Below are 24,561 nucleotides of genomic sequence, written 5' to 3' on the forward strand. Positions count from 1 at the left end.
GGCACAACAGGTTTTGGGGTCTGTGCTTGCCCAGAGAAGGAACATCTCACGGTGCGCATCCTCGGCAGAGCCTGTTCCCGAAAAGGCAAACGTCCGGCTCCTTGTCCCACATGGAAGGTGGCAGCCCGGAAAGCTGTTGCTGGTCTTCACCTTCCCCCTGCAGCCTATTCACAGGCACAACAGGTTTGGGGATCTCTGCTTGCCCAGAGAAGGAACATCTCACGGTGCGCATCCTCGGCAGAGCCTGTTCCCGAAAAGGCAAACGTCCGGCTCCTTGTCCCACACGGATGGTGGCAGTCCTGAAAGCTGTTGCTGGTCTTCACCTTCCCCCTGCAGCCTATTCACAGGCACAACAGGTTTTGGGATCTGTGCTTGCCCAGAGAAGGAACATCTCACGGTGCGCATCCTCGGCAGAGCCTGTTCCCAAAAAGGCAAACGTCCGGCTCCTTGTCCCACACGGAAGGTGGCAGCCCGGAAAGCTGTTGCTGGTCTTCACCTTCCCCCTGCAGCCTATTCACAGGCACAACAGGTTTTGGGATCTGTGCTTGCCCAGAGAAGGAACATCTCACGGTGCGCATCCTCGGCAGAGCCTGTTCCCGAAAAGGCAAACGTCCGGCTCCTTGTCCCACACGGAAGGTGGCAGCCCTGAAAGCTGTTGCTGGTCTTCACCTTCCCCCTGCAGCCTATTCACAGGCACAACCGCACTGGGAATCTCTGCTTTCCCAAAGAGGCAATCTCTCATGGTGCGCATCCTCGGCAGAGCCTGTTCCCGAAAAGGCAAACGTCCGGCTCCTTGTCCCACACGGAAGGTGGCAGCCCGGAAAGCTGTTGCTGGTCTTCACCTTCCCCCTGCAGCCTATTCACAGGCACAACAGGTTTGGGGATCTGTGCTTGCCCAGAGAAGGAACATCTCACGGTGCGCATCCTCGGCAGAGCCTGTTCCCAAAAAGGCAAACGTCCGGCTCCTTGTCCCACACGGAAGGTGGCAGCCCGGAAAGCTGTTGCTGGTCTTCACCTTCCCCCTGCAGCCTATTCACAGGCACAACAGGTTTTGGGATCTCTGCTTGCCCAGAGAAGGAACATCTCACGGTGCGCATCCTCGGCAGAGCCTGTTCCCGAAAAGGCAAACGTCCGGCTCCTTGTCCCACACGGAAGGTGGCAGCCCTGAAAGCTGTTGCTGGTCTTCACCTTCCCCCTGCAGCCTATTCACAGGCACAACAGGTTTGGGGATCTCTGCTTGCCCAGAGAAGGAACATCTCACGGTGCGCATCCTCGGCAGAGCCTGTTCCCGAAAAGGCAAACGTCCGGCTCCTTGTCCCAAACGGAAGGTGGCAGCCCGGAAAGCTGTTGCTGGTCTTCACCTTCCCCCTGCAGCCTATTCACAGGCACAACAGGTTTGGGGATCTGTGCTTGCCCAAAGACGCAATCTCTCACGGTGCGCATCCTCGGCAGAGCCTGTTCCCGAAAAGGCAAACGTCCGGCTCCTTGTCCCACACGGAAGGTGGCAGCCCGGAAAGCTGTTGCTGGTCTTCACCTTCCCCCTGCAGCCTATTCACAGGCACAACAGGTTTTGGGATCTGTGCTTGCCCAGAGAAGGAACATCTCACGGTGCGCATCCTCGGCAGAGCCTGTTCCCGAAATGCAAACGTCCGGCTCCTTGTCCCACACGGAAGGTGGCAGCCCTGAAAGCTGTTGCTGGTCTTCACCTTCCCCCTGCAGCCTATTCACAGGCACAACAGGTTTGGGGATCTGTGCTTGCCCAGAGAAGGAACATCTCACGGTGCGCATCCTCGGCAGAGCCTGTTCCCGAAAAGGCAAACGTCCGGCTCCTTGTCCCACACGGAAGGTGGCAGCCCGGAAAGCTGTTGCTGGTCTTCACCTTCCCCCTGCAGCCTATTCACAGGCACAACAGGTTTTGGGATCTCTGCTTGCCCAGAGAAGGAACATCTCACGGTGCGCATCCTCGGCAGAGCCTGTTCCCGAAAAGGCAAACGTCCGGCTCCTTGTCCCACACGGAAGGTGGCAGCCCGGAAAGCTGTTGCTGGTCTTCACCTTCCCCCTGCAGCCTATTCACAGGCACAACAGGTTTTGGGATCTGTGCTTGCCCAGAGAAGGAACATCTCACGGTGCGCATCCTCGGCAGAGCCTGTTCCCAAAAAGGCAAACGTCCGGCTCCTTGTCCCACACGGAAGGTGGCAGCCCTGAAAGCTGTTGCTGGTCTTCACCTTCCCCCTGCAGCCTATTCACAGGCACAACAGGTTTTGGGATCTCTGCTTGCCCAGAGAAGGAACATCTCACGGTGCGCATCCTCGGCAGAGCCTGTTCCCGAAAAGGCAAACGTCCGGCTCCTTGTCCCACACGGAAGGTGGCAGCCCGGAAAGCTGTTGCTGGTCTTCACCTTCCCCCTGCAGCCTATTCACAGGCACAACAGGTTTTGGGATCTCTGCTTGCCCAGAGAAGGAACATCTCACGGTGCGCATCCTCGGCAGAGCCTGTTCCCGAAAAGGCAAACGTCCGGCTCCTTGTCCCACACGGAAGGTGGCAGCCCGGAAAGCTGTTGCTGGTCTTCACCTTCCCCCTGCAGCCTATTCACAGGCACAACAGGTTTTGGGATCTCTGCTTTCCCAGAGACGCAATCTCTCACGGTGCGCATCCTCGGCAGAGCCTGTTCCCGAAAAGGCAAACGTCCGGCTCCTTGTCCCACACGGAAGGTGGCAGCCCGGAAAGCTGTTGCTGGTCTTCACCTTCCCCCTGCAGCCTATTCACAGGCACAACAGGTTTGGGGATCTGTGCTTGCCCAGAGAAGGAACATCTCACGGTGCGCATCCTCGGCAGAGCCTGTTCCCGAAAAGGCAAACGTCCGGCTCCTTGTCCCACACGGAAGGTGGCAGCCTGGAAAGCTGTTGCTGGTCTTCACCTTCCCCCTGCAGCCTATTCACAGGCACAACAGGTTTTGGGATCTGTGCTTGCCCAGAGAAGGAACATCTCACGGTGCGCATCCTCGGCAGAGCCTGTTCCTGAAAAGGCAAACGTCCGGCTCCTTGTCCCACACGGAAGGTGGCAGCCCGGAAAGCTGTTGCTGGTCTTCACCTTCCCCCTGCAGCCTATTCACAGGCACAACAGGTTTTGGGGTCTGTGCTTGCCCAGAGAAGGAACATCTCACGGTGCGCATCCTCGGCAGAGCCTGTTCCCGAAAAGGCAAACGTCCGGCTCCTTGTCCCACATGGAAGGTGGCAGCCCGGAAAGCTGTTGCTGGTCTTCACCTTCCCCCTGCAGCCTATTCACAGGCACAACAGGTTTGGGGATCTCTGCTTGCCCAGAGAAGGAACATCTCACGGTGCGCATCCTCGGCAGAGCCTGTTCCCGAAAAGGCAAACGTCCGGCTCCTTGTCCCACACGGATGGTGGCAGTCCTGAAAGCTGTTGCTGGTCTTCACCTTCCCCCTGCAGCCTATTCACAGGCACAACAGGTTTTGGGATCTGTGCTTGCCCAGAGAAGGAACATCTCACGGTGCGCATCCTCGGCAGAGCCTGTTCCCAAAAAGGCAAACGTCCGGCTCCTTGTCCCACACGGAAGGTGGCAGCCCGGAAAGCTGTTGCTGGTCTTCACCTTCCCCCTGCAGCCTATTCACAGGCACAACAGGTTTTGGGATCTGTGCTTGCCCAGAGAAGGAACATCTCACGGTGCGCATCCTCGGCAGAGCCTGTTCCCGAAAAGGCAAACGTCCGGCTCCTTGTCCCACACGGAAGGTGGCAGCCCGGAAAGCTGTTGCTGGTCTTCACCTTCCCCCTGCAGCCTATTCACAGGCACAACCGCACCGGGAATCTCTGCTTTCCCAAAGAGGCAATCTCTCATGGTGCGCATCCTCGGCAGAGCCTGTTCCCGAAAAGGCAAACGTCCGGCTCCTTGTCCCAAACGGAAGGTGGCAGCCCGGAAAGCTGTTGCTGGTCTTCACCTTCCCCCTGCAGCCTATTCACAGGCACAACAGGTTTGGGGATCTGTGCTTGCCCAGAGAAGGAACATCTCACGGTGCGCATCCTCGGCAGAGCCTGTTCCCAAAAAGGCAAACGTCCGGCTCCTTGTCCCACACGGAAGGTGGCAGCCCGGAAAGCTGTTGCTGGTCTTCACCTTCCCCCTGCAGCCTATTCACAGGCACAACAGGTTTTGGGATCTCTGCTTGCCCAGAGAAGGAACATCTCACGGTGCGCATCCTCGGCAGAGCCTGTTCCCGAAAAGGCAAACGTCCGGCTCCTTGTCCCACACGGAAGGTGGCAGCCCTGAAAGCTGTTGCTGGTCTTCACCTTCCCCCTGCAGCCTATTCACAGGCACAACAGGTTTGGGGATCTCTGCTTGCCCAGAGAAGGAACATCTCACGGTGCGCATCCTCGGCAGAGCCTGTTCCCGAAAAGGCAAACGTCCGGCTCCTTGTCCCACACGGAAGGTGGCAGCCCGGAAAGCTGTTGCTGGTCTTCACCTTCCCCCTGCAGCCTATTCACAGGCACAACAGGTTTGGGGATCTGTGCTTGCCCAAAGACGCAATCTCTCACGGTGCGCATCCTCGGCAGAGCCTGTTCCCGAAAAGGCAAACGTCCGGCTCCTTGTCCCACACGGAAGGTGGCAGCCCGGAAAGCTGTTGCTGGTCTTCACCTTCCCCCTGCAGCCTATTCACAGGCACAACAGGTTTTGGGATCTGTGCTTGCCCAGAGAAGGAACATCTCACGGTGCGCATCCTCGGCAGAGCCTGTTCCCGAAATGCAAACGTCCGGCTCCTTGTCCCACACGGAAGGTGGCAGCCCGGAAAGCTGTTGCTGGTCTTCACCTTCCCCCTGCAGCCTATTCACAGGCACAACAGGTTTGGGGATCTGTGCTTGCCCAGAGAAGGAACATCTCACGGTGCGCATCCTCGGCAGAGCCTGTTCCCAAAAAGGCAAACGTCCGGCTCCTTGTCCCACACGGAAGGTGGCAGCCCGGAAAGCTGTTGCTGGTCTTCACCTTCCCCCTGCAGCCTATTCACAGGCACAACAGGTTTTGGGATCTCTGCTTGCCCAGAGAAGGAACATCTCACGGTGCGCATCCTCGGCAGAGCCTGTTCCCGAAAAGGCAAACGTCTGGCTCCTTGTCCCACACGGAAGGTGGCAGCCCGGAAAGCTGTTGCTGGTCTTCACCTTCCCCCTGCAGCCTATTCACAGGCACAACAGGTTTTGGGATCTGTGCTTGCCCAGAGAAGGAACATCTCACGGTGCGCATCCTCGGCAGAGCCTGTTCCCGAAAAGGCAAACGTCCGGCTCCTTGTCCCACACGGAAGGTGGCAGCCCGGAAAGCTGTTGCTGGTCTTCACCTTCCCCCTGCAGCCTATTCACAGGCACAACAGGTTTTGGGATCTCTGCTTGCCCAGAGAAGGAACATCTCACGGTGCGCATCCTCGGCAGAGCCTGTTCCCGAAAAGGCAAACGTCCGGCTCCTTGTCCCACACGGAAGGTGGCAGCCCGGAAAGCTCTTGCTGGTCTTCACCTTCCCCCTGCAGCCTATTCACAGGCACAACAGGTTTGGGGATCTGTGCTTGCCCAGAGAAGGAACATCTCACGGTGCGCATCCTCGGCAGAGCCTGTTCCCGAAAAGGCAAACGTCCGGCTCCTTGTCCCACACGGAAGGTGGCAGCCCGGAAAGCTGTTGCTGGTCTTCACCTTCCCCCTGCAGCCTATTCACAGGCACAACAGGTTTTGGGGTCTGTGCTTGCCCAGAGAAGGAACATCTCACGGTGCGCATCCTCGGCAGAGCCTGTTCCCGAAAAGGCAAACGTCCGGCTCCTTGTCCCACATGGAAGGTGGCAGCCCGGAAAGCTGTTGCTGGTCTTCACCTTCCCCCTGCAGCCTATTCACAGGCACAACAGGTTTGGGGATCTGTGCTTGCCCAGAGAAGGAACATCTCACGGTGCGCATCCTCGGCAGAGCCTGTTCCCGAAAAGGCAAACGTCCGGCTCCTTGTCCCACACGGATGGTGGCAGTCCTGAAAGCTGTTGCTGGTCTTCACCTTCCCCCTGCAGCCTATTCACAGGCACAACAGGTTTTGGGATCTGTGCTTGCCCAGAGAAGGAACATCTCACGGTGCGCATCCTCGGCAGAGCCTGTTCCCAAAAAGGCAAACGTCCGGCTCCTTGTCCCACACGGAAGGTGGCAGCCCGGAAAGCTGTTGCTGGTCTTCACCTTCCCCCTGCAGCCTATTCACAGGCACAACAGGTTTTGGGATCTGTGCTTGCCCAGAGAAGGAACATCTCACGGTGCGCATCCTCGGCAGAGCCTGTTCCCGAAATGCAAACGTCCGGCTCCTTGTCCCACACGGAAGGTGGCAGCCCTGAAAGCTGTTGCTGGTCTTCACCTTCCCCCTGCAGCCTATTCACAGGCACAACAGGTTTGGGGATCTGTGCTTGCCCAAAGACGCAATCTCTCATGGTGCGCATCCTCGGCAGAGCCTGTTCCCGAAAAGGCAAACGTCCGGCTCCTTGTCCCACACGGAAGGTGGCAGCCCTGAAAGCTGTTGCTGGTCTTCACCTTCCCCCTGCAGCCTATTCACAGGCACAACAGGTTTTGGGATCTCTGCTTGCCCAGAGAAGGAACATCTCACGGTGCGCATCCTCGGCAGAGCCTGTTCCCGAAAAGGCAAACGTCCGGCTCCTTGTCCCACATGGATGGTGGCAGCCCTGAAAGCTGTTGCTGGTCTTCACCTTCCCCCTGCAGCCTATTCACAGGCACAACAGGTTTTGGGATCTGTGCTTGCCCAGAGAAGGAACATCTCACGGTGCGCATCCTCGGCAGAGCCTGTTCCCAAAAAGGCAAACGTCCGGCTCCTTGTCCCACACGGAAGGTGGCAGCCCGGAAAGCTGTTGCTGGTCTTCACCTTCCCCCTGCAGCCTATTCACAGGCACAACAGGTTTGGGGATCTGTGCTTGCCCAGAGAAGGAACATCTCATGGTGCGCATCCTCGGCAGAGCCTGTTCCCGAAAAGGCAAACGTCCGGCTCCTTGTCCCACACGGAAGGTGGCAGCCCGGAAAGCTGTTGCTGGTCTTCACCTTCCCCCTGCAGCCTATTCACAGGCACAACAGGTTTTGGGATCTCTGCTTGCCCAGAGAAGGAACATCTCACGGTGCGCATCCTCGGCAGAGCCTGTTCCCGAAAAGGCAAACGTCCGGCTCCTTGTCCCACACGGAAGGTGGCAGCCCGGAAAGCTGTTGCTGGTCTTCACCTTCCCGCTGCAGCCTATTCACAGGCACAACAGGTTTGGGGATCTGTGCTTGCCCAGAGAAGGAACATCTCACGGTGCGCATCCTCGGCAGAGCCTGTTCCCGAAAAGGCAAACGTCCGGCTCCTTGTCCCACACGGAAGGTGGCAGCCCTGAAAGCTCTTGCTGCTCTTCAACTTCCCCCTGCAGCCTATTCACAGGCACAACAGGTTTTGGGATCTCTGCTTTCCCGAAGACGCAATCTCTCATGGTGCGCATCCTCGGCAGAGCCTGTTCCCGAAAAGGCAAACGTCCGGCTCCTTGTCCCACACGGAAGGTGGCAGCCCTGAAAGCTCTTGCTGGTCTTCACCTTCCCCCTGCGGCCTATTGACAGGCACAACAGGTTTTGGGATCTCTGCTTGCCCAGAGAAGGAACATCTCACGGTGCGCATCCTCGGCAGAGCCTGTTCCCGAAAAGGCAAACGTCCGGCTCCTTGTCCCACACGGAAGGTGGCAGCCCGGAAAGCTGTTGCTGGTCTTCACCTTCCCCCTGCAGCCTATTCACAGGCACAACAGGTTTTGGGATCTGTGCTTGCCCAGAGAAGGAACATCTCACGGTGCGCATCCTCGGCAGAGCCTGTTCCCGAAAAGGCAAACGTCCGGCTCCTTGTCCCACACGGAAGGTGGCAGCCCGGAAAGCTGTTGCTGGTCTTCACCTTCCCCCTGCAGCCTATTCACAGGCACAACAGGTTTGGGGATCTGTGCTTGCCCAGAGAAGGAACATCTCACGGTGCGCATCCTCGGCAGAGCCTGTTCCCGAAAAGGCAAACGTCCGGCTCCTTGTCCCACACGGAAGGTGGCAGCCCGGAAAGCTGTTGCTGGTCTTCACCTTCCCCCTGCAGCCTATTCACAGGCACAACAGGTTTGGGGATCTGTGCTTGCCCAGAGAAGGAACATCTCACGGTGCGCATCCTCGGCAGAGCCTGTTCCCGAAAAGGCAAACGTCCGGCTCCTTGTCCCACACGGAAGGTGGCAGCCCTGAAAGATGTTGCTGGTCTTCACCTTCCCCCTGCAGCCTATTCACAGGCACAACAGGTTTGGGGATCTGTGCTTGCCCAGAGAAGGAACATCTCACGGTGCGCATCCTCGGCAGAGCCTGTTCCCGAAAAGGCAAACGTCCGGCTCCTTGTCCCACACGGAAGGTGGCAGCCCGGAAAGCTGTTGCTGGTCTTCACCTTCCCCCTGCAGCCTATTCACAGGCACAACAGGTTTGGGGATCTGTGCTTGCCCAAAGACGCAATCTCTCACGGTGCGCATCCTCGGCAGAGCCTGTTCCCGAAAAGGCAAACGTCCGGCTCCTTGTCCCACACGGAAGGTGGCAGCCCGGAAAGCTGTTGCTGGTCTTCACCTTCCCCCTGCAGCCTATTCACAGGCACAACAGGTTTGGGGATCTGTGCTTGCCCAAAGACGCAATCTCTCACGGTGCGCATCCTCGGCAGAGCCTGTTCCCGAAAAGGCAAACGTCCGGCTCCTTGTCCCACACGGAAGGTGGCAGCCCGGAAAGCTGTTGCTGGTCTTCACCTTCCCCCTGCAGCCTATTCACAGGCACAACAGGTTTTGGGATCTCTGCTTTCCCAGAGACGCAATCTCTCACGGTGCGCATCCTCGGCAGAGCCTGTTCCCGAAAAGGCAAACGTCCGGCTCCTTGTCCCACACGGAAGGTGGCAGCCCGGAAACCTGTTGCTGGTCTTCACCTTCCCCCTGCAGCCTATTCACAGGCACAACAGGTTTTGGGATCTGTGCTTGCCCAGAGAAGGAACATCTCACGGTGCGCATCCTCGGCAGAGCCTGTTCCCGAAATGCAAACGTCCGGCTCCTTGTCCCACACGGAAGGTGGCAGCCCGGAAAGCTGTTGCTGGTCTTCACCTTCCCCCTGCAGCCTATTCACAGGCACAACAGGTTTGGGGATCTCTGCTTGCCCAGAGAAGGAACATCTCACGGTGCGCATCCTCGGCAGAGCCTGTTCCCGAAAAGGCAAACGTCCGGCTCCTTGTCCCACACGGAAGGTGGCAGCCCTGAAAGCTGTTGCTGGTCTTCACCTTCCCCCTGCAGCCTATTCACAGGCACAACAGGTTTGGGGATCTGTGCTTGCCCAGAGAAGGAACATCTCACGGTGCGCATCCTCGGCAGAGCCTGTTCCCGAAAAGGCAAACGTCCGGCTCCTTGTCCCACACGGAAGGTGGCAGCCCGGAAAGCTCTTGCTGGTCTTCACCTTCCCCCTGCAGCCTATTCACAGGCACAACAGGTTTTGGGATCTGTGCTTGCCCAGAGAAGGAACATCTCACGGTGCGCATCCTCGGCAGAGCCTGTTCCCGAAAAGGCAAACGTCCGGCTCCTTGTCCCACACGGAAGGTGGCAGCCCTGAAAGCTGTTGCTGGTCTTCACCTTCCCCCTGCAGCCTATTCACAGGCACAACAGGTTTGGGGATCTCTGCTTGCCCAGAGAAGGAACATCTCACGGTGCGCATCCTCGGCAGAGCCTGTTCCCGAAAAGGCAAACGTCCGGCTCCTTGTCCCACACGGAAGGTGGCAGCCCGGAAAGCTGTTGCTGGTCTTCACCTTCCCCCTGCAGCCTATTCACAGGCACAACAGGTTTGGGGATCTGTGCTTGCCCAGAGAAGGAACATCTCACGGTGCGCATCCTCGGCAGAGCCTGTTCCCGAAAAGGCAAACGTCCGGCTCCTTGTCCCACACGGAAGGTGGCAGCCCGGAAAGCTGTTGCTGGTCTTCACCTTCCCCCTGCAGCCTATTCACAGGCACAACAGGTTTGGGGATCTCTGCTTGCCCAGAGAAGGAACATCTCACGGTGCGCATCCTCGGCAGAGCCTGTTCCCGAAAAGGCAAATGTCCGGCTCCTTGTCCCACACGGAAGGTGGCAGCACTGAAAGCTCTTGCTGGTCTTCACCTTCCCCCTGCAGCCTATTCACAGGCACAACAGGTTTGGGGATCTGTGCTTGCCCAAAGACGCAATCTCTCACGGTGCGCATCCTCGGCAGAGCCTGTTCCCGAAAAGGCAAACGTCCGGCTCCTTGTCCCACACGGAAGGTGGCAGCCCGGAAAGCTGTTGCTGGTCTTCACCTTCCCCCTGCGGCCTATTGACAGGCACAACAGGTCTTGGGATCTCTGCTTGCCCAGAGAAGGAACATCTCACGGTGCGCATCCTCGGCAGAGCCTGTTCCCGAAAAGGCAAACGTCCGGCTCCTTGTCCCACACGGAAGGTGGCAGCCCGGAAAGCTGTTGCTGGTCTTCACCTTCCCCCTGCAGCCTATTCACAGGCACAACAGGTTTTGGGATCTCTGCTTGCCCAGAGAAGGAACATCTCACGGTGCGCATCCTCGGCAGAGCCTGTTCCCGAAAAGGCAAACGTCCGGCTCCTTGTCCCACACGGAAGGTGGCAGCCCGGAAAGCTGTTGCTGGTCTTCACCTTCCCCCTGCAGCCTATTCACAGGCACAACAGTTTTGGGGAATCTGTGCTTGCCCAGAGAAGGAACATCTCACGGTGCGCATCCTCGGCAGAGCCTGTTCCCGAAAAGGCAAACGTCCGGCTCCTTGTCCCACACGGAAGGTGGCAGCCCGGAAAGCTGGTGCTGGTCTTCACCTTCCCCCTGCAGCCTATTCACAGGCACAACAGGTTTGGGGATCTCTGCTTGCCCAGAGAAGGAACATCTCACGGTGCGCATCCTCGGCAGAGCCTGTTCCCGAAAAGGCAAACGTCCGGCTCCTTGTCCCACACGGAAGGTGGCAGCCCGGAAAGCTGTTGCTGGTCTTCACCTTCCCCCTGCAGCCTATTCACAGGCACAACAGGTTTGGGGATCTGTGCTTGCCCAGAGAAGGAACATCTCATGGTGCGCATCCTCGGCAGAGCCTGTTCCCGAAAAGGCAAACGTCCGGCTCCTTGTCCCACACGGAAGGTGGCAGCCCGGAAAGCTGTTGCTGGTCTTCACCTTCCCCCTGCAGCCTATTCACAGGCACAACAGGTTTGGGGATCTCTGCTTGCCCAGAGAAGGAACATCTCACGGTGCGCATCCTCGGCAGAGCCTGTTCCCGAAAAGGCAAACGTCCGGCTCCTTGTCCCACACGGAAGGTGGCAGCCCGGAAAGCTGTTGCTGGTCTTCACCTTCCCGCTGCAGCCTATTCACAGGCACAACAGGTTTTGGGATCTGTGCTTGCCCAGAGAAGGAACATCTCACGGTGCGCATCCTCGGCAGAGCCTGTTCCCGAAAAGGCAAACGTCCGGCTCCTTGTCCCACACGGAAGGTGGCAGCCCGGAAAGCTCTTGCTGGTCTTCACCTTCCCCCTGCAGCCTATTCACAGGCACAACAGGTTTGGGGATCTGTGCTTGCCCAGAGAAGGAACATCTCACGGTGCGCATCTTCGGCAGAGCCTGTTCCCGAAAAGGCAAACGTCCGGCTCCTTGTCCCACACGGAAGGTGGCAGCCCTGAAAGCTGTTGCTGGTCTTCACCTTCCCCCTGCGGCCTATTGACAGGCACAACAGGTTTTGGGATCTCTGCTTGCCCAGAGAAGGAACATCTCACGGTGCGCATCCTCGGCAGAGCCTGTTCCCGAAAAGGCAAACGTCCGGCTCCTTGTCCCACACGGAAGGTGGCAGCCCGGAAAGCTGTTGCTGGTCTTCACCTTCCCCCTGCAGCCTATTCACAGGCACAACAGGTTTTGGGATCTGTGCTTGCCCAGAGAAGGAACATCTCACGGTGCGCATCCTCGGCAGAGCCTGTTCCCGAAAAGGCAAACGTCCGGCTCCTTGTCCCACACGGAAGGTGGCAGCCCGGAAAGCTGTTGCTGGTCTTCACCTTCCCCCTGCAGCCTATTCACAGGCACAACAGGTTTGGGGATCTGTGCTTGCCCAGAGAAGGAACATCTCACGGTGCGCATCCTCGGCAGAGCCTGTTCCCGAAAAGGCAAACGTCCGGCTCCTTGTCCCACACGGAAGGTGGCAGCCCTGAAAGCTGTTGCTGGTCTTCACCTTCCCCCTGCAGCCTATTCACAGGCACAACAGGTTTGGGGATCTCTGCTTGCCCAGAGAAGGAACATCTCACGGTGCGCATCCTCGGCAGAGCCTGTTCCCGAAAAGGCAAACGTCCGGCTCCTTGTCCCACACGGAAGGTGGCAGCCCTGAAAGATGTTGCTGGTCTTCACCTTCCCCCTGCAGCCTATTCACAGGCACAACAGGTTTTGGGATCTGTGCTTGCCCAGAGAAGGAACATCTCACGGTGCGCATCCTCGGCAGAGCCTGTTCCCGAAAAGGCAAACGTCCGGCTCCTTGTCCCACACGGAAGGTGGCAGCCCTGAAAGATGTTGCTGGTCTTCACCTTCCCCCTGCAGCCTATTCACAGGCACAACAGGTTTTGGGATCTCTGCTTGCCCAGAGAAGGAACATCTCACGGTGCGCATCCTCGGCAGAGCCTGTTCCTGAAAAGGCAAACGTCCGGCTCCTTGTCCCACACGGAAGGTGGCAGCCCGGAAAGCTGTTGCTGGTCTTCACCTTCCCCCTGCAGCCTATTCACAGGCACAACAGGTTTTGGGGTCTGTGCTTGCCCAGAGAAGGAACATCTCACGGTGCGCATCCTCGGCAGAGCCTGTTCCCGAAAAGGCAAACGTCCGGCTCCTTGTCCCACACGGAAGGTGGCAGCCCTGAAAGCTCTTGCTGGTCTTCACCTTCCCCCTGCAGCCTATTCACAGGCACAACAGGTTTGGGGATCTCTGCTTGCCCAGAGAAGGAACATCTCACGGTGCGCATCCTCGGCAGAGCCTGTTCCCGAAAAGGCAAACGTCCGGCTCCTTGTCCCACACGGAAGGTGGCAGCCCGGAAAGCTGTTGCTGGTCTTCACCTTCCCCCTGCAGCCTATTCACAGGCACAACAGGTTTGGGGATCTGTGCTTGCCCAGAGAAGGAACATCTCACGGTGCGCATCCTCGGCAGAGCCTGTTCCCGAAAAGGCAAACGTCCGGCTCCTTGTCCCACACGGAAGGTGGCAGCCCGGAAAGCTGTTGCTGGTCTTCACCTTCCCCCTGCAGCCTAGTCACAGGCACAACAGGTTTGGGGATCTGTGCTTGCCCAAAGACGCAATCTCTCACGGTGCGCATCCTCGGCAGAGCCTGTTCCCGAAAAGGCAAACGTCCGGCTCCTTGTCCCACACGGAAGGTGGCAGCCCGGAAAGCTGTTGCTGGTCTTCACCTTCCCCCTGCAGCCTATTCACAGGCACAACAGGTTTGGGGATCTGTGCTTGCCCAAAGACGCAATCTCTCACGGTGCGCATCCTCGGCAGAGCCTGTTCCCGAAAAGGCAAACGTCCGGCTCCTTGTCCCACACGGAAGGTGGCAGCCCGGAAAGCTGTTGCTGGTCTTCACCTTCCCCCTGCAGCCTATTCACAGGCACAACAGGTTTTGGGATCTCTGCTTTCCCAGAGACGCAATCTCTCACGGTGCGCATCCTCGGCAGAGCCTGTTCCCGAAAAGGCAAACGTCCGGCTCCTTGTCCCACACGGAAGGTGGCAGCCCGGAAAGCTCTTGCTGGTCTTCACCTTCCCCCTGCAGCCTATTCACAGGCACAACAGGTTTGGGGATCTCTGCTTGCCCAGAGAAGGAACATCTCACGGTGCGCATCCTCGGCAGAGCCTGTTCCCGAAAAGGCAAACGTCCGGCTCCTTGTCCCACACGGAAGGTGGCAGCCCGGAAAGCTGTTGCTGGTCTTCACCTTCCCCCTGCAGCCTATTCACAGGCACAACAGGTTTTGGGATCTGTGCTTGCCCAGAGAAGGAACATCTCACGGTGCGCATCCTCGGCAGAGCCTGTTCCCGAAATGCAAACGTCCGGCTCCTTGTCCCACACGGAAGATGGCAGCCCGGAAAGCTGTTGCTGGTCTTCACCTTCCCCCTGCAGCCTATTCACAGGCACAACAGGTTTTGGGATCTCTGCTTGCCCAGAGAAGGAACATCTCACGGTGCGCATCCTCGGCAGAGCCTGTTCCCGAAAAGGCAAACGTCCGGCTCCTTGTCCCACACGGAAGGTGGCAGCCCGGAAAGCTGTTGCTGGTCTTCACCTTCCCCCTGCAGCCTATTCACAGGCACAACAGGTTTTGGGATCTGTGCTTGCCCAGAGAAGGAACATCTCACGGTGCGCATCCTCGGCAGAGCCTGTTCCCGAAAAGGCAAACGTCCGGCTCCTTGTCCCACACGGAAGGTGGCAGCCCTGAAAGCTGTTGCTGGTCTTCACCTTCCCCCTGCAGCCTAGTCACAGGCACAACAGGTTTTGGGATCTGTGCTTGCCCAGAGAAGGAACATCTCACGGTGCGCATCCTCGGCAGAGCCTGTTCCCGAAAAGGCAAACGTCCGGCTCCTTGTCCCACACGGAAGGTGGCAGCCCTGAAAGCTGTTGCTGGTCTTCACCTTCCCCCTGCAGCCTATTCACAGGCACAACAGGTTTGGGGATCTCTGCTTGCCCAGAGAAGGAACATCTCACGGTGCGCATCCTCGGCAGAGCCTGTTCCCGAAAAGGCAAACGTCCGGCTCCTTGTCCCACACGGAAGGTGGCAGCCCGGAAAGCTGTTGCTGGTCTTCACCTTCCCCCTGCAGCCTATTCACAGGCACAACAGGTTTGGGGATCTCTGCTTGCCCAGAGAAGGAACATCTCACGGTGCGCATCCTCGGCAGAGCCTGTTCCCGAAAAGGCAAACGTCCGGCTCCTTGTCCCACACGGAAGGTGGCAGCCCGGAAAGCTGTTGCTGGTCTTCACCTTCCCCCTGCAGCCTATTCACAGGCACAACAGGTTTGGGGATCTGTGCTTGCCCAGAGAAGGAACATCTCACGGTGCGCATCCTCGGCAGAGCCTGTTCCCGAAAAGGCAAATGTCCGGCTCCTTGTCCCACACGGAAGGTGGCAGCACTGAAAGCTCTTGCTGGTCTTCACCTTCCCCCTGCAGCCTATTCACAGGCACAACAGGTTTGGGGATCTGTGCTTGCCCAAAGACGCAATCTCTCACGGTGCGCATCCTCGGCAGAGCCTGTTCCCGAAAAGGCAAACGTCCGGCTCCTTGTCCCACACGGAAGGTGGCAGCCCGGAAAGCTGTTGCTGGTCTTCACCTTCCCCCTGCGGCCTATTGACAGGCACAACAGGTTTTGGGATCTCTGCTTGCCCAGAGAAGGAACATCTCACGGTGCGCATCCTCGGCAGAGCCTGCTCCCGAAAAGGCAAACGTCCGGCTCCTTGTCCCACACGGAAGGTGGCAGCCCGGAAAGCTGTTGCTGGTCTTCACCTTCCCCCTGCAGCCTAGTCACAGGCACAACAGGTTTGGGGATCTCTGCTTGCCCAGAGAAGGAACATCTCACGGTGCGCATCCTCGGCAGAGCCTGTTCCCGAAAAGGCAAACGTCCGGCTCCTTGTCCCACACGGGAGGTGGCAGCCCGGAAAGCTCTTGCTGGTCTTCACCTTCCCCCTGCAGCCTATTCACAGGCACAACAGTTTTGGGGAATCTGTGCTTGCCCAGAGAAGGAACATCTCACGGTGCGCATCCTCGGCAGAGCCTGTTCCCGAAAAGGCAAACGTCCGGCTCCTTGTCCCACACGGAAGGTGGCAGCCCGGAAAGCTGGTGCTGGTCTTCACCTTCCCCCTGCAGCCTATTCACAGGCACAACAGGTTTGGGGATCTCTGCTTGCCCAGAGAAGGAACATCTCACGGTGCGCATCCTCGGCAGAGCCTGTTCCCGAAAAGGCAAACGTCCGGCTCCTTGTCCCACACGGAAGGTGGCAGCCCGGAAAGCTGTTGCTGGTCTTCACCTTCCCCCTGCAGCCTATTCACAGGCACAACAGGTTTGGGGATCTGTGCTTGCCCAGAGAAGGAACATCTCACGGTGCGCATCCTCGGCAGAGCCTGTTCCCGAAAAGGCAAACGTCCGGCTCCTTGTCCCACACGGAAGGTGGCAGCCCTGAAAGCTGTTGCTGGTCTTCACCTTCCCCCTGCAGCCTATTCACAGGCACAACAGGTTTGGGGATCTGTGCTTGCCCAAAGACGCAATCTCTCACGGTGCGCATCCTCGGCAGAGCCTGTTCCCGAAAAGGCAAACGTCCGGCTCCTTGTCCCACACGGAAGGTGGCAGCCCTGAAAGCTGTTGCTGGTCTTCACCTTCCCCCTGCAGCCTATTCACAGGCACAACAGGTTTGGGGATCTGTGCTTGCCCAAAGACGCAATCTCTCACGGTGCGCATCCTCGGCAGAGCCTGTTCCCGAAAAGGCAAACGTCCGGCTCCTTGTCCCACACGGAAGGTGGCAGCCCGGAAAGCTGTTGCTGGTCTTCACCTTCCCCCTGCAGCCTATTCACAGGCACAACAGGTTTTGGGATCTGTGCTTGCCCAGAGAAGGAACATCTCACGGTGCGCATCCTCGGCAGAGCCTGTTCCCGAAAAGGCAAACGTCCGGCTCCTTGTCCCACACGGAAGGTGGCAGCCCGGAAAGCTGTTGCTGGTCTTCACCTTCCCCCTGCAGCCTATTCACAGGCACAACAGGTTTGGGGATCTGTGCTTGCCCAGAGAAGGAACATCTCACGGTGCGCATCCTCGGCAGAGCCTGTTCCCGAAAAGGCAAACGTCCGGCTCCTTGTCCCACACAGAAGGTGGCAGCCCGGAAAGCTGGTGCTGGTCTTCACCTTCCCCCTGCAGCCTATTCACAGGCACAACAGGTTTGGGGATCTCTGCTTGCCCAGAGAAGGAACATCTCACGGTGCGCATCCTCGGCAGAGCCTGTTCCCGAAAAGGCAAACGTCCGGCTCCTTGTCCCACACGGAAGGTGGCAGCCCGGAAAGCTGTTGCTGGTCTTCACCTTCCCCCTGCAGCCTATTCACAGGCACAACAGGTTTGGGGATCTGTGCTTGCCCAGAGAAGGAACATCTCACGGTGCGCATCCTCGGCAGAGCCTGTTCCCAAAAAGGCAAACGTCCGGCTCCTTGTCCCACACGGAAGGTGGCAGCACTGAAAGCTCTTGCTGGTCTTCACCTTCCCCCTGCGGCCTATTGACAGGCACAACAGGTTTTGGGATCTCTGCTTGCCCAGAGAAGGAACATCTCACGGTGCGCATCCTCGGCAGAGCCTGTTCCCGAAAAGGCAAACGTCCGGCTCCTTGTCCCACACGGAAGGTGGCAGCCCGGAAAGCTGTTGCTGGTCTTCACCTTCCCCCTGCAGCCTATTCACAGGCACAACCGCACTGGGAATCTCTGCTTTCCCAAAGAGGCAATCTCTCATGGTGCGCATCCTCGGCAGAGCCTGTTCCCGAAAAGGCAAACGTCCGGCTCCTTGTCCCACACGGAAGGTGGCAGCCCGGAAAGCTGTTGCTGGTCTTCACCTTCCCCCTGCAGCCTATTCACAGGCACAACAGTTTTGGGGAATCTGTGCTTGCCCAGAGAAGGAACATCTCACGGTGCGCATCCTCGGCAGAGCCTGTTCCCGAAAAGGCAAACGTCCGGCTCCTTGTCCCACACGGAAGGTGGCAGCCTGGAAAGCTCTTGCTGGTCTTCACCTTCCCCCTGCAGCCTAGTCACAGGCACAACAGGTTTGGGGATCTGTGCTTGCCCAGAGAAGGAACATCTCACGGTGCGCATCCTCGGCAGAGCCTGTTCCCGAAAAGGCAAACGTCCGGCTCCTTGTCCCACACGGAAGGTGGCAGCCCGGAAAGCTGTTGCTGGTCTTCACCTTCCCCCTGCAGCCTATTCACAGGCACAACAGGTTTTGGGATCTGTGCTTGCCCAGAGAAGGAACATCTCACGGTGCGCATCCTCGGCAGAGCCTGTTCCCGAAATGCAAACGTCCGGCTCCTTGTCCCACACGGAAGGTGGCAGCCCTGAAAGCTGTTGCTGGTCTTCACCTTCCCCCTGCAGCCTATTCACAGGCACAACAGGTTTTGGGATCTGTGCTTGCCCAGAGAAGGAACATCTCACGGTGCGCATCCTCGGCAGAGCCTGTTCCCGAAAAGGCAAACGTCCGGCTCCTTGTCCCACACGGAAGGTGGCAGCCCGGAAAGCTGTTGCTGGTCTTCACCTTCCCCCTGCAGCCTATTCACAGGCACAACAGGTTTTGGGATCTGTGCTTGCCCAGAGAAGGAACATCTCACGGTGCGCATCCTCGGCAGAGCCTGTTCCCGAAAAGGCAAACGTCCGGCTCCTTGTCCCACACGGAAGGTGGCAGCCCGGAAAGCTGTTGCTGGTCTTCACCTTCCCCCTGCAGCCTATTCACAGGCACAACAGGTTTTGGGATCTCTGCTTGCCCAGAGAAGGAACATCTCACGGTGCGCATCCTCGGCAGAGCCTGTTCCCGAAAAGGCAAACGTCCGGCTCCTTGTCCCACACGGAAGGTGGCAGCCCGGAAAGCTGTTGCTGGTCTTCACCTTCCCCCTGCAGCCTATTCACAGGCACAACAGGTTTGGGGATCTGTGCTTGCCCAGAGAAGGAACATCTCACGGTGCGCATCCTCGGCAGAGCCTGTTCCCGAAAAGGCAAACGTCCGGCTCCTTGTCCCACACGGAAGGTGGCAGCCCGGAAAGCTGTTGCTGGTCTTCACCTTCCCCCTGCAGCCTAGTCACAGGCACAACAGGTTTTGGGATCTCTGCTTGCCCAGAGAAGGAACATCTCACGGTGCGCATCCTCGGCAGAGCCTGTTCCCGAAAAGGCAAACGTCCGGCTCCTTGTCCCACATGGAAGGTGGCAGCCCGGAAAGCTGTTGCTGGTCTTCACCTTCCCCCTGCAGCCTATTCACAGGCACAACCGCACTGGGAATCTCTGCTTTCCCAAAGAGGCAATCTCTCATGGTGCGCATCCTCGGCAGAGCCTGTTCCCGAAAAGGCAAACGTCCGGCTCCTTGTCCCACACGGAAGGTGGCAGCCCGGAAAGCTGTTGCTGGTCTTCACCTTCCCCCTGCAGCCTAGTCACAGGCACAACAGGTTTGGGGATCTGTGCTTGCCCAGAGAAGGAACATCTCACGGTGCGCATCCTCGGCAGAGCCTGTTCCCAAAAAGGCAAACGTCCGGCTCCTTGTCCCACACGGAAGGTGGCAGCCCGGAAAGCTGTTGCTGGTCTTCACCTTCCCCCTGCAGCCTATTCACAGGCACAACAGGTTTGGGGATCTCTGCTTGCCCAGAGAAGGAACATCTCACGGTGCGCATCCTCGGCAGAGCCTGTTCCCGAAAAGGCAAACGTCCGGCTCCTTGTCCCACACGGAAGGTGGCAGCCCTGAAAGCTGTTGCTGGTCTTCACCTTCCCCCTGCAGCCTATTCACAGGCACAACAGGTTTGGGGATCTGTGCTTGCCCAAAGACGCAATCTCTCACGGTGCGCATCCTCGGCAGAGCCTGTTCCCGAAAAGGCAAACGTCCGGCTCCTTGTCCCACACGGAAGGTGGCAGCCCTGAAAGCTCTTGCTGGTCTTCACCTTCCCCCTGCAGCCTATTCACAGGCACAACAGGTTTGGGGATCTCTGCTTGCCCAGAGAAGGAACATCTCACGGTGCGCATCCTCGGCAGAGCCTGTTCCCGAAAAGGCAAACGTCCGGCTCCTTGTCCCACACGGAAGGTGGCAGCCCGGAAAGCTGTTGCTGGTCTTCACCTTCCCCCTGCAGCCTATTCACAGGCACAACAGGTTTGGGGATCTGTGCTTGCCCAGAGAAGGAACATCTCACGGTGCGCATCCTCGGCAGAGCCTGTTCCCGAAAAGGCAAACGTCCGGCTCCTTGTCCCACACGGAAGGTGGCAGCCCGGAAAGCTGTTGCTGGTCTTCACCTTCCCCCTGCAGCCTAGTCACAGGCACAACAGGTTTGGGGATCTGTGCTTGCCCAAAGACGCAATCTCTCACGGTGCGCATCCTCGGCAGAGCCTGTTCCCGAAAAGGCAAACGTCCGGCTCCTTGTCCCACACGGAAGGTGGCAGCCCGGAAAGCTGTTGCTGGTCTTCACCTTCCCCCTGCAGCCTATTCACAGGCACAACAGGTTTGGGGATCTGTGCTTGCCCAAAGACGCAATCTCTCACGGTGCGCATCCTCGGCAGAGCCTGTTCCCGAAAAGGCAAACGTCCGGCTCCTTGTCCCACACGGAAGGTGGCAGCCCGGAAAGCTGTTGCTGGTCTTCACCTTCCCCCTGCAGCCTATTCACAGGCACAACAGGTTTTGGGATCTCTGCTTTCCCAGAGACGCAATCTCTCACGGTGCGCATCCTCGGCAGAGCCTGTTCCCGAAAAGGCAAACGTCCGGCTCCTTGTCCCACACGGAAGGTGGCAGCCCGGAAAGCTCTTGCTGGTCTTCACCTTCCCCCTGCAGCCTATTCACAGGCACAACAGGTTTGGGGATCTCTGCTTGCCCAGAGAAGGAACATCTCACGGTGCGCATCCTCGGCAGAGCCTGTTCCCGAAAAGGCAAACGTCCGGCTCCTTGTCCCACACGGAAGGTGGCAGCCCGGAAAGCTGTTGCTGGTCTTCACCTTCCCCCTGCAGCCTATTCACAGGCACAACAGGTTTTGGGATCTGTGCTTGCCCAGAGAAGGAACATCTCACGGTGCGCATCCTCGGCAGAGCCTGTTCCCGAAATGCAAACGTCCGGCTCCTTGTCCCACACGGAAGATGGCAGCCCTGAAAGCTGTTGCTGGTCTTCACCTTCCCCCTGCAGCCTATTCACAGGCACAACAGGTTTTGGGATCTCTGCTTGCCCAGAGAAGGAACATCTCACGGTGCGCATCCTCGGCAGAGCCTGTTCCCGAAAAGGCAAACGTCCGGCTCCTTGTCCCACACGGAAGGTGGCAGCCCGGAAAGCTGTTGCTGGTCTTCACCTTCCCCCTGCAGCCTATTCACAGGCACAACAGGTTTTGGGATCTGTGCTTGCCCAGAGAAGGAACATCTCACGGTGCGCATCCTCGGCAGAGCCTGTTCCCGAAAAGGCAAACGTCCGGCTCCTTGTCCCACACGGAAGGTGGCAGCCCTGAAAGCTGTTGCTGGTCTTCACCTTCCCCCTGCAGCCTAGTCACAGGCACAACAGGTTTTGGGATCTGTGCTTGCCCAGAGAAGGAACATCTCACGGTGCGCATCCTCGGCAGAGCCTGTTCCCGAAAAGGCAAACGTCCGGCTCCTTGTCCCACACGGAAGGTGGCAGCCCTGAAAGCTGTTGCTGGTCTTCACCTTCCCCCTGCAGCCTATTCACAGGCACAACAGGTTTGGGGATCTCTGCTTGCCCAGAGAAGGAACATCTCACGGTGCGCATCCTCGGCAGAGCCTGTTCCCGAAAAGGCAAACGTCCGGCTCCTTGTCCCACACGGAAGGTGGCAGCCCGGAAAGCTGTTGCTGGTCTTCACCTTCCCCCTGCAGCCTATTCACAGGCACAACAGGTTTTGGGATCTCTGCTTGCCCAGAGAAGGAACATCTCACGGTGCGCATCCTCGGCAGAGCCTGTTCCCGAAAAGGCAAACGTCCGGCTCCTTGTCCCACACGGAAGGTGGCAGCCCGGAAAGCTGTTGCTGGTCTTCACCTTCCCCCTGCAGCCTATTCACAGGCACAACAGGTTTGGGGATCTGTGCTTGCCCAGAGAAGGAACATCTCACGGTGCGCATCCTCGGCAGAGCCTGTTCCCGAAAAGGCAAATGTCCGGCTCCTTGTCCCACACGGAAGGTGGCAGCACTGAAAGCTCTTGCTGGTCTTCACCTTCCCCCTGCAGCCTATTCACAGGCACAACAGGTTTGGGGATCTGTGCTTGCCCAAAGACGCAATCTCTCACGGTGCGCATCCTCGGCAGAGCCTGTTCCCGAAAAGGCAAACGTCCGGCTCCTTGTCCCACACGGAAGGTGGCAGCCCGGAAAGCTGTTGCTGGTCTTCACCTTCCCCCTGCGGCCTATTGACAGGCACAACAGGTTTTGGGATCTCTGCTTGCCCAGAGAAGGAACATCTCACGGTGCGCATCCTCGGCAGAGCCTGCTCCCGAAAAGGCAAACGTCCGGCTCCTTGTCCCACACGGAAGGTGGCAGCCCGGAAAGCTGTTGCTGGTCTTCACCTTCCCCCTGCAGCCTATTCACAGGCACAACAGGTTTTGGGATCTCTGCTTGCCCAGAGAAGGAACATCTCACGGTGCGCATCCTCGGCAGAGCCTGTTCCCGAAAAGGCAAACGTCCGGCTCCTTGTCCCACACGGGAGGTGGCAGCCCGGAAAGCTCTTGCTGGTCTTCACCTTCCCCCTGCAGCCTATTCACAGGCACAACAGTTTTGGGGAATCTGTGCTTGCCCAGAGAAGGAACATCTCACGGTGCGCATCCTCGGCAGAGCCTGTTCCCGAAAAGGCAAACGTCCGGCTCCTTGTCCCACACGGAAGGTGGCAGCCCGGAAAGCTGGTGCTGGTCTTCACCTTCCCCCTGCAGCCTATTCACAGGCACAACAGGTTTGGGGATCTCTGCTTGCCCAGAGAAGGAACATCTCACGGTGCGCATCCTCGGCAGAGCCTGTTCCCGAAAAGGCAAACGTCCGGCTCCTTGTCCCACACGGAAGGTGGCAGCCCGGAAAGCTGTTGCTGGTCTTCACCTTCCCCCTGCAGCCTATTCACAGGCACAACAGGTTTGGGGATCTGTGCTTGCCCAGAGAAGGAACATCTCACGGTGCGCATCCTCGGCAGAGCCTGTTCCCGAAAAGGCAAACGTCCGGCTCCTTGTCCCACACGGAAGGTGGCAGCCCTGAAAGCTGTTGCTGGTCTTCACCTTCCCCCTGCAGCCTATTCACAGGCACAACAGGTTTGGGGATCTGTGCTTGCCCAAAGACGCAATCTCTCACGGTGCGCATCCTCGGCAGAGCCTGTTCCCGAAAAGGCAAACGTCCGGCTCCTTGTCCCACACGGAAGGTGGCAGCCCTGAAAGCTGTTGCTGGTCTTCACCTTCCCCCTGCAGCCTATTCACAGGCACAACAGGTTTGGGGATCTGTGCTTGCCCAAAGACGCAATCTCTCACGGTGCGCATCCTCGGCAGAGCCTGTTCCCGAAAAGGCAAACGTCCGGCTCCTTGTCCCACACGGAAGGTGGCAGCCCGGAAAGCTGTTGCTGGTCTTCACCTTCCCCCTGCAGCCTATTCACAGGCACAACAGGTTTTGGGATCTGTGCTTGCCCAGAGAAGGAACATCTCACGGTGCGCATCCTCGGCAGAGCCTGTTCCCGAAAAGGCAAACGTCCGGCTCCTTGTCCCACACGGAAGGTGGCAGCCCGGAAAGCTGTTGCTGGTCTTCACCTTCCCCCTGCAGCCTATTCACAGGCACAACAGGTTTGGGGATCTGTGCTTGCCCAGAGAAGGAACATCTCACGGTGCGCATCCTCGGCAGAGCCTGTTCCCGAAAAGGCAAACGTCCGGCTCCTTGTCCCACACAGAAGGTGGCAGCCCGGAAAGCTGTTGCTGGTCTTCACCTTCCCCCTGCAGCCTATTCACAGGCACAACAGGTTTGGGGATCTGTGCTTGCCCAGAGAAGGAACATCTCACGGTGCGCATCCTCGGCAGAGCCTGTTCCCGAAAAGGCAAACGTCCGGCTCCTTGTCCCACACGGAAGGTGGCAGCCCGGAAAGCTGTTGCTGGTCTTCACCTTCCCCCTGCAGCCTATTCACAGGCACAACAGGTTTGGGGATCTGTGCTTGCCCAGAGAAGGAACATCTCACGGTGCGCATCCTCGGCAGAGCCTGTTCCCAAAAAGGCAAACGTCCGGCTCCTTGTCCCACACGGAAGGTGGCAGCACTGAAAGCTCTTGCTGGTCTTCACCTTCCCCCTGCGGCCTATTGACAGGCACAACAGGTTTTGGGATCTCTGCTTGCCCAGAGAAGGAACATCTCACGGTGCGCATCCTCGGCAGAGCCTGTTCCCGAAAAGGCAAACGTCCGGCTCCTTGTCCCACACGGAAGGTGGCAGCCCGGAAAGCTGTTGCTGGTCTTCACCTTCCCCCTGCAGCCTATTCACAGGCACAACCGCACTGGGAATCTCTGCTTTCCCAAAGAGGCAATCTCTCATGGTGCGCATCCTCGGCAGAGCCTGTTCCCGAAAAGGCAAACGTCCGGCTCCTTGTCCCACACGGAAGGTGGCAGCCCGGAAAGCTGTTGCTGGTCTTCACCTTCCCCCTGCAGCCTATTCACAGGCACAACAGTTTTGGGGAATCTGTGCTTGCCCAGAGAAGGAACATCTCACGGTGCGCATCCTCGGCAGAGCCTGTTCCCGAAAAGGCAAACGTCCGGCTCCTTGTCCCACACGGAAGGTGGCAGCCCGGAAAGCTGTTGCTGGTCTTCACCTTCCCCCTGCAGCCTATTC

The sequence above is a fragment of the Haliaeetus albicilla genome, unplaced genomic scaffold (assembly GCF_947461875.1).
Source record: "Haliaeetus albicilla unplaced genomic scaffold, bHalAlb1.1 scaffold_42, whole genome shotgun sequence".
Classification (NCBI taxonomy): domain Eukaryota; kingdom Metazoa; phylum Chordata; class Aves; order Accipitriformes; family Accipitridae; genus Haliaeetus; species Haliaeetus albicilla.